The following is a 9,730-nucleotide window of genomic DNA, read 5'->3' as shown; positions in this document are numbered from 1 at the left end:
TACCATCTTGTGAGCAAGATGTATGAGACAGGTGAAATTCCCTCAGGCTTCATGAAGAATATAATAATTCAAATCCCAAAGAAAGCAGGTGTTGACAGGTGTGAAAATTACAGAACTATCAGTTTAATAAGTCACAGCTGCAAGGGAGTGAGACAGGGTTGTAGCCTCTCCCCGATGCTATTCAATCTATCTATTGATGAAGCAGTGAAGGAAACAAAAGAAAGGTTCGGAGTAGGTATTAAAACCCATGGAGAAGAAATAAAAATTTTGAGGTTCACCGATGACATTGTAATTCTGTCAGAGACAGCAAAGGACTTGGAAGAGCAGTTGAACGTAATGGACAGTGTCTTGAAAGGAGGATATAAGACTAACATCAACAAAAGCAAAACGAGGATAATGGAATGTAGTCGAATTAAATCGGGTGATGCTGAAGGTATTAGATTAGGAAAATAGACGCTTAAAGCAGAAATGAGTTTTGCTATTTGGGGAGCAAAGTTCAACAATACTGACATACCTAAATTAATCTAACACTTGGTGGCTTCACACAGAACACCACAAAAACTGCCTACTCCATCGTCTTTCGCTCACAGACAGCTATTCACGTCTGTGCGCCCAGCGCCAGCCGGCACGGTAGCTCAGCGTGTTCGCTCAGAGGGTTAGCAGCCCTCTGTAATTAAAAAAAAACCGAGTTAATCGATCAACAAGGAACTTAAGCGGATGTCTTACGACGTCCGCCCCGAGCAAATGCAACGAACGAAAACGAACAAAACGAGATTAAAAAAAAAGTAGCGCTCTCTTATTCAGCATTATAATAATCTCAAGCCAGAAGCAGTATCTCAGGGTCTGCGGTCTTACACAGTCAGCGATATAAAGCCTATCCAAGACATACATCGTTTATAAAATCACATTCGGGTGCCACATACAAATGTGCCCTGTATACTCCTTTCAACATTTACGTACAAAATGCGGGTAACAGGAGAAGATGTTGTCGTTTGCAAAAACGCTTTTTTAAGTTTGCATGGAGTTAATTGTGACAGACTGAGAAGACTGTAAAATTACATAGTTCACTGTTGGAGCTCTCCAACAGCCAATTGTGGTAAATATTCCAACCCGCCGCGCCAAGTACCAGAACACTTTATAAAGGTTATTGAGATCCATATCATGTACGTCCCTGCCCGGAAATCCGATTGCTCGCACAGAGATAATATCCCAATGGCCGCTGTTTGACAAGGATTTCACTGTCAAGGAGTGCATGTCGATTTCCTTAACACCTTGTGGCAGTAATATTTTTCATGTCTGGTGCAAAGTGACATCAAAAGTGCGCGAGAGTTTTTTTTGGTCATGTGTTGTTTTTTATCTTTGCCGTAAGACTACGGAGTCTCCTAGTTTTTGTTACTTCTCTGTTGTTTCTTTTTTTTTTAGTTTCTTCTCATTGTGAGTTTTTGCGAATAAATAGTTTCTCGTTAACTCATTATACCGGACGCTATGCAATTATTTGTTGTAGGCAAGTCGCCTACATAATTGGTGACCTCCAATTAAGGAACTTTAAATCTTTCCAGAATGAGATTTTCACTCTGCAGCGGAGTGTGTGCTGATATGAAACTTCCTGGCAGATTAAAACTGTGTGCCCGACCGAGACTCGAACTCGGGACCTTTGCCTTCCGCGGGCAAGTGCTCTACCAACTGAGCTACCGAAGCACGACTCACGCTCGGTACTCACAGCTTTACTTCTGCCAGTACCTCGTCTCCTACCTTCCAGACTTTACAGAAGCTCTCCTGCGAACCTTGCAGAACTAGCACTCCTGAAAGAAAGGAGGAGTGCTAGTTCTGCAAGGTTCGCAGGAGAGCTTCTGTAAAGTCTGGAAGGTAGGAGACGAGGTACAGGCAGAAGTAAAGCTGTGAGTACCCAGCGTGAGTCGTGCTTCGGTAGCTCAGTTGGTAGAGCACTTGCCCGCGAAAGGCAAAGGTCCCGAGTTCGAGTCTCGGTCGGGCACACAGTTTTAATCTGCCAGGAAGTTTCATATCAGCGCACACTCCGCTGCAGAGTGTGCATGGGGGCTTAATTAAATATATATGATTGAAAATGATTTTTTTGTTACTGTATGTCCGATTACGCTGTGTCTCGTAATCGGTTGGCCCTGACCACTATTATTACGCAATCTGACTGCAACAAACAATGTAAGAAAATTTTCGTAAACACAGTTAATTAATTAAGTCCCCCAGCAACTATAAAACCTACAAAACCAATAAGCACAAGAGTAACTGTTCTGTATGTGGGAGTGTGACTCAACGTCCACATCTGGCACGGTTCTTCTCCAACAAGACAAGAATTTTTAAATACCAACTATACTGACGTGACAAAAGAAAATTAGAAAAACTATAATTACGCAAGAAAACCAGAATTACACTCTAATGCAAGAACACAAACCAGATGCTTTGTTGACTGAACCTGTAGTGACGCATTATTTCAGACACACAAATAATAAAAGAACATTGTGGTTTTTACCTTCATATATATTAACGAAATGCACTCTGATCATTACAACAACATCTGCTATCTCTCCCATCCAAATAACTGCATAAAACATGGAACAAACATTCTTTACTACCACATCTCACTCCGACTTCACGACAAGCAGTGCCCACTAGCACATCTCGGTACGACTGACTACAACGAGCTCTCAACAAGCACTGACCTCTACGATCTCATAACAAGCACTGACTGCTACGAACTCTTAACACACACTGACTTCTACGAACTCTTAACACGCACTGTCCTCTACGAGCTCTCTACTAGCACACACTGCTACGAGCTCTCGACACGTACTGTGGAGGCGGCTTAATAGTACTCTTTGGCGCAATCTCTGGCGCAGTGGCACAGTGTAGCCACCTTTCATATGCCCCTCCTCCACAGGCCAGAATTTGATGGTATTTTTGCCAGCATTGGTGGTGAAAATACCACCAAATTCGTCCAGAAAAATACAGACAAAAATAAAAGATAATATTAATACCTAAATATCACATAATTAGTTAAAAATTTTGGCTTTGCACTGACCTTTCACTAACCTAATATATGAAATACAGTAAGCAATACAACTTCTTTTCATGCATGTGGCTTTACATAATAGTTTACACAATATACAAAAAATCAGTTTATACAAATGTTCACATAAAATGCTTTCAATGATTAGTTTATACAAAAAAAAAGACACTAACAGGTGACATCTTTTCAGTAGAAGCAGTTCATCAGTTGCACCCAGTAAAGTTTAGCAGGTACACCCAGCAACAAGTCACATTAGTTCAGTAGAAGCAGTCCATCAGAGGTACCCAGCAATGTTGAGTAGGTGCAGACAGCAACAAGTGACTTCATTTCAGTAGAAACAGTTCATCAGTTGCACCCAGCAATGTTGAGCAGGTGCAGACACCAACAAGTGACATCATTTCAGTAGAAGCAGTCCATCAGTTGCACCCAGCAATGTTGAGCAGGTGCAGACAGCAACAAGTGACATCATTTCAGTAAAAACAGTTCTAACAGTGGCACCCAGCAATGTTGAGTAGGTGCAGACACCAACAAGTGACACCATTTTAGTAGAAGCAGTCCATTAGTTGCACCCAGTAAAGTTGCAGAGGTGCAGACAGCAACAAGTGACATTATTTCAGTAGAAGCAGTCCATTAGTGGCATCAGCAATGTTGATCCGGTGCACACAGAAACAGGGGACATCTTTTCAGTAGAAGCAGTCCATCAGTGGCACCCAGCAATATTGAGTAGGTGCAGACAGCAAAAAGTCACATCTCTCAGCAGAAGCAGTTCCATAAAATTCACTAGCACTGATCACACTGTTCATCAGAGTTTATGAGCCGAAATTGAACATGTCCTAGTGGCACCAATCATGTAGAAAAGGTACAAGTAACAGTCCATAATTTTTTTTTTACAATCACTGATCACACAGTTCATCAGCAGAAATTAAACATGACTAAATGTCACACATCATGTTGAAAAAGTGCAGGTAACAGTTCAGAATATTTATCTTCACTAATCAGACAGTTCAGGCATGAACAATAGTTTGAATGCACATACAAATGCTTTTACAGTAACATACAAAACATAACAAACACACAAATGATATCAGATAATTGTCCTATTAACTATTACAATACACAAATACCAGTAAACCTATAATATTCATGGGTGTCAGTGCAAGCCACTACCAACAAATAAAATAATATTTAGGAGATAGGTGGTTAGGATTAGTAAAGGAAAACACACAGAACACACTCACTCATCTCTCATCCACATTAAGTACTACTGTGTAACTGAATAGTGTTAATTGTGTAAATGAAATTCTGTCTAAATCTGATGTTCATCATGTGTATCAAGTAGTACTGGCAGCAATGTATAACAGTCAATAATAGTTAGTCAACGTCATAGTCATCATGTCAAGACCAATGTTTGCCAAGCCAGATCAAAATGTACTGTTGTTGAACAACTGTCAGTGAGCCAAGATATGCAATTACTTCCTCTCTCCAAAAAAAAAGTATATACTGCTTAGTGATTTAACAAAGTGTGTGTATAGACTATCTTAATCTATTTTAGTATTCTATTCTGCTCTCTTCATCCTCCTTGTTCCATAAGACCAACAAAAAATATGCTCCTCACTTACTTTACCTCTTATACACCAAAACTCCAATAATCATCAGCATCACATAATCTCAATAATACCTCAATAATACCTCTTCAATACGTCTTATCATCAATATCATTTACCTTACCTCTTGGCCACAAAAACTCCATAATCATCAACTTCATATAATCTCTATACCTCAATAATACGTCGATAAATATAAACCTCAGCACCAACATCATTTCACTTCCATAACAACTCTTTCCTCTAGTCAGTCTCCTCGAACAAGTACAGATAAAATCCTAATGCAAACCTCATCATCCCATACAATCCGAAGACACACTGTCAACACACAACCTCTGTGTAATCCATCTGACCCAAATCTTCTACTCATTATGAATTATAAGATACATTTTGGTTCCTTGTCCATCATTAAATAAAGAAATGCATACCTGATCTCTAACAGACTTAGTTCGAATAACTCTCAGTAATTACGTACGATTACGGAGTGTGAATGATCATAATATTTCACAGTGTGTACACCACTTCAAGAATCATAGCAGAAGCAAACATGTGGAGTATTTTTTGTGTCAAGTGTCACTTACTATTTCAGTTGCTCACGAAAAATGCAGTGTGATAATTGTCAATGGTCTAAACCTAGTTTTGGTATGTCATGTCGTTAGCTTCCTTCCTATTAGCATAAATTTATACAGCTTCCATAAAACCTCAGCTCATGTGACTTCTATGACTTTCTTGTACTAATGTCGTTCGTCGAATTATAGCAGTTAATTTTCTTATCTTAAAAATATAAGGCACTTAGCGTAGGCAAAACAAGCAATAGCGAGTAAATATACCAGTAGAGAACACAATGTCAACAAGTGGATGCAGCTCAAATCCTACAACGAGGCTCTGCCAAGTGAACAATCTATAATTAATACAGTAGTGTGACCTAAACTCTATGTTTGTACACTGTACAACAGCAATGCTATATACCAAATTAAAGAGTAGTTGTGACAACAACAGATATGTATAAATATGCAATCCATACGCATAGCAGCAAACAGGTTATTAGCATCATATCAGCATAAGCAAATAAATGTTCATATGTCATCTTAATAAGTAAACATGAAGGCGCAAGCAGATAAATCACAAAGTATAACATACATACATAATCACAGTCAGCACAATAAATCAGGTTACAATTATAATTTAAATAAATAAGCACAGCAGGCACATAATAGAAAAATATGACATCAGTGAAAAAGCATAGCAGCCAAGCGATGCATAATATATACAAATAACAACCCTGTTCATTAATCAATAATTGTCAAAATCAGTAAATGTACACAAGCACGTCGCTTCACAAGTAAATTCATAGAACATAAAATTTAGCACAAAGTATGAGTCACGTAATCGCGAGCAGCAAATTACGTCTAAAGTACGTACCTAAGTGGAAATATGTTACCTGAAAAATGAACTCAATTAATAGTTACCTTTTTTTTTAGTTTATTACTTTCTTCTTCGAAATTACATTCTTCCTGAAATTTTCTCGATAGCAAGTCGTCTTAACGTCGGACACGCACAGAATTTACCTGAAGGTCTTAAATACTTTATACAACCGTATCCTGAAAAATACTGAATGTTAATAACATAATTCATCAAGTCACTATAGCTTTATACTGAATTTAATCGGAGAAATTAAACTGTGTATTTGTTTACGGCTGTCAGTGCATTCGCACTGAGCGCTCGATCAGCTGTAGGCGCGTGACGTAGGAAGTCATTGTTTGCGGTCAACGACTGCGTCGTGCGGCGCGCAGACTTCACTGTTGCTTTGAGTATGTGCCGCCGCCAAAACACAGCACGGTACTCTTGCATTCTCCGTGTTTACGTAAACTGTTGGTTTCTCACAAGTATGTCATTCCACAAAAATTTTTACGTTAGATATATGATGTATTCCCTTAGAGCGCCGAGATTTAAGAGTTTCTACTTCAACAGTGTTATCATGAATAATTTTGCGAATTCTGTATGGACCGTTATAAAGCAGAAAAAATTTGCGACACAAGCCTTTTCCTTTGTGAGATAAACGATGAGACTTAATTAATACCTTCTGACCAACTGACAAGATTTTTGAACGACCAGGACGTTTAGCTGATTTCTCTCTTCTAGCAGCCGCAGATGCAATATTTTGCAGAGCCAGGTTGACAACTTCAGAATGCCGCAGTTTCCGTGAAGGCGGAAAAGGAACGATTTCAGAAATGCGATTTGTTGGTACTTTATTTTTTAATATCAATAGAGACGGTAAAGAAGTTGAGTCATTAGGAAATTCATTCAGAATGTTTTGAAAAATATGAAGAAACTGATCCCAAGTTCTGTGATTCTGATGACAATAAAGACGGCACAATTTATTGATTTCCTTCATCCATCTCTCTGAAGCGTTAGATTGAGGGTGAAAAAGTGAGATGAAGATTGGTTTAATTTTACGACGCTGTAGAGTACGAAGCCAAATTTTAGAACGAAACTGTGATCCATTATCTGATATAACCTTATCAACGTGACCGACTTCTTTAAGAAAATGTTTGATAAAAGCGTTAGATACTGAACGAGCTGTTGCTTTGCGTAAAGGTGTAAAACACACATATTTTGACGTCAACTCCACTGCTACGAAGATGTACGCAAAACCGTTAGTAGAACGAACCACTGGACCAAACAAATCGACTGCAGCCATCTCCTTTAATTTCGCTGGAATGATGGGAAACAACGGTGCTCTGTGAGAAATCGTTGGAGGCTTAGCCATTTGACATAATTTGCATTTGGCAAGAACAGATCGAATACGTTTTTCCATATTACTGAAATAGCAATTTTCTCGTAATTTATGAAAGCATTTTCGGGAATCAAAGTGTGCATAACTGAAATGCGTATACCAAATCAATTTATTGACCCACTCATCAGGAATACAAACTAACCAAACGAAGTTGTCGACCGATTTTCGTTTAAAAAGAACTTTCCAGATAGATCGCAAAAACGAGGTGTGGCCAAATCGTCCAATCTAACAAAGCGTCTAAGAAAATTAGAGACACCAAGGAAACTACGAACGTCACGTTTTGTGCTAGGAACAGCGTAATTACGAATAGCGTCTAATTTCTCTGGATCAGGAAGAATACCTTCTGTAGAAATAATGTGACCGGGAAATTTCACCTGAGAACGACCAAATTCAGATTTTTCTAAGTTCACTGTAATGCCAACTCTTGCAAAGATACGTAATAATGAGCCCAAAATTTTGTTGTGCTCACTCCAAGAATGTTTAGGAATAAGAATGTCGTCAAGATATGAGGTACTATTGTCACGAAGATAAACAGGTAAGATTTCGTTTAAACTACAATGAATGTTGCTGAAGGTACAGTAATTCCACATGGTAATTTCCGAAATCACTTTTGGGTAAATTAGTCAAATCCGGTTATTGTTTACTTACTCACTAGATAGACTGATAGTCGAAGAGTTGGTTTGACAGATGCAAAGAATAGTAAAAGAGTAGGCAGCGGTACAGAAAACTAAAAGGGAAATAGCACCACTACAGCTCGGGGCCCTATGCTCGCTACGGCACATATTCACTTAGAGTAGTGAATCCCCTGAGGACATTAATAGGTTAGAACAGTAATTTTCGAAATCTCATTTAGGTAAATAGTCAAATCCGGTTATTGTTTATCTACTCTCTAGATAGATTGATAGTCGAAGAGTTGTTTTGACAGATGCAAAGAATAGTAAAAGAGTAGGTAGCGGTACAGAAAACTAAAAGAGAAATAGCACCACTACAGCTCGGGGCCCTATGCTCGCTACGGCACATATTCACTTAGAGTAGTGAATCCCCTGAGGACTTTAATAGCTGCACATAATTTCAAGTTTGTGACTTAATGGCAACTTTGGCGGAAGTGCGTACGTAAATTGATCTAACCATGAACATGGATGTATGTCATCCTTAGAATTACGAAAGATCTTAAATGTCCGAACAGTTAAGAAGTGTTTATAGTCAATATTTTCGCCTCGTGGCGACAAAGACCTACCGCGTCTGTCCCAGTCCCAATGCCGATTATTGTTAAATTCACGCGCCTGGCGCTCTCTTGTTGCATCCCGTAAATGAAACAAATTATTTTCTTCAAACCCCTCTGCTACCTGTGATTCTAGATTTCTTCTGCTATCTTTTCCTACAATTTCGCCTTCGATCTGCTTGACTTGCTTTCGTAATGCCTCAAATTCCCTTTTCACGCGTTCATTAAATTTTCCCTGATTTTCAACATGTTTATTTATGTTCTGGTATTCTTCGGTTTCTGCAAATGGCAATGGAGCTGTATCATCGGAATCTCTGTCCCCATGTAAACTAAGATTTGTCAATTTATCTGAAATTTCCTCAACTCTTTCCGATAAGTCACCTAATTGTTCTTTCTGTTTGTTTACGTCTTCTGTAAGTGTCGCGACTCGGGTTTCAGTATTGACACATTTGGTAGCTAGCTGTTCATATTGTTGTGTTAGGTTATTAATTCTGTCATTTGGTACGGATTCCTCGATTCTTTCAAATATTTCTTCCTTATCCTTTGCACGTTGTAAATTTAACTCTGAAAAATTCTGTACTATCACGCGATCTCTTTCTTCCTGTTCTCTATCCTGTTCCCTTTGTCTGATTTCTACTGCAATTAATCTATTATTGTGAGAATTCAGAATCGGTTGTACTTCTTCCCTGATTTCTTTCTTTAATTCATCTTTCATATTTTTGAAACATGTCCCTATTCGTGAATCTAACCGTGTTTCCAAAGTTCCTATCTCTGTTTTAAATTCAGATCGAAACTGCTCCATTATTCCCCTATCTGTTTTTATTTCAGATCCCAACCGTATTTCCATTGTTCCCATATCAGTTTTAATTGTTCCCATCTCTGTTTCTAAACGTGTTGCCACTGTTTTTAATTCAGATCCAAACCGTGTTTCCATTTTTAATATAGCACTCATCAACTGCCCCATAGTAACTGATTCGAAACTCCTCTCGCTCCTAACATTTCCCTCAAAACCAGTTCCCTTCGTCATAGCTGTAAAGCTATCTGTGTTCGATACTATTTCAGAA

The 9,730-nt window shown here is 38.6% G+C and overlaps 1 non-coding gene across 1 annotated transcript; it reads right to left on the bottom strand.

Moving 5' to 3' along the window:
• Window positions 1-1,624: 1,624 nt before the first annotated feature.
• Window positions 1,625-1,699, bottom strand: Trnap-cgg. Its single transcript has one exon. It is a non-coding gene; the product is annotated as a tRNA-Pro (tRNA).
• Window positions 1,700-9,730: the final 8,031 nt, after the last annotated feature.

The sequence above is a fragment of the Schistocerca piceifrons genome, chromosome 1 (assembly GCF_021461385.2).
Source record: "Schistocerca piceifrons isolate TAMUIC-IGC-003096 chromosome 1, iqSchPice1.1, whole genome shotgun sequence".
Lineage (NCBI taxonomy): Eukaryota > Metazoa > Arthropoda > Insecta > Orthoptera > Acrididae > Schistocerca > Schistocerca piceifrons.
This window is presented reverse-complemented; position numbering and strand designations above follow the sequence as displayed.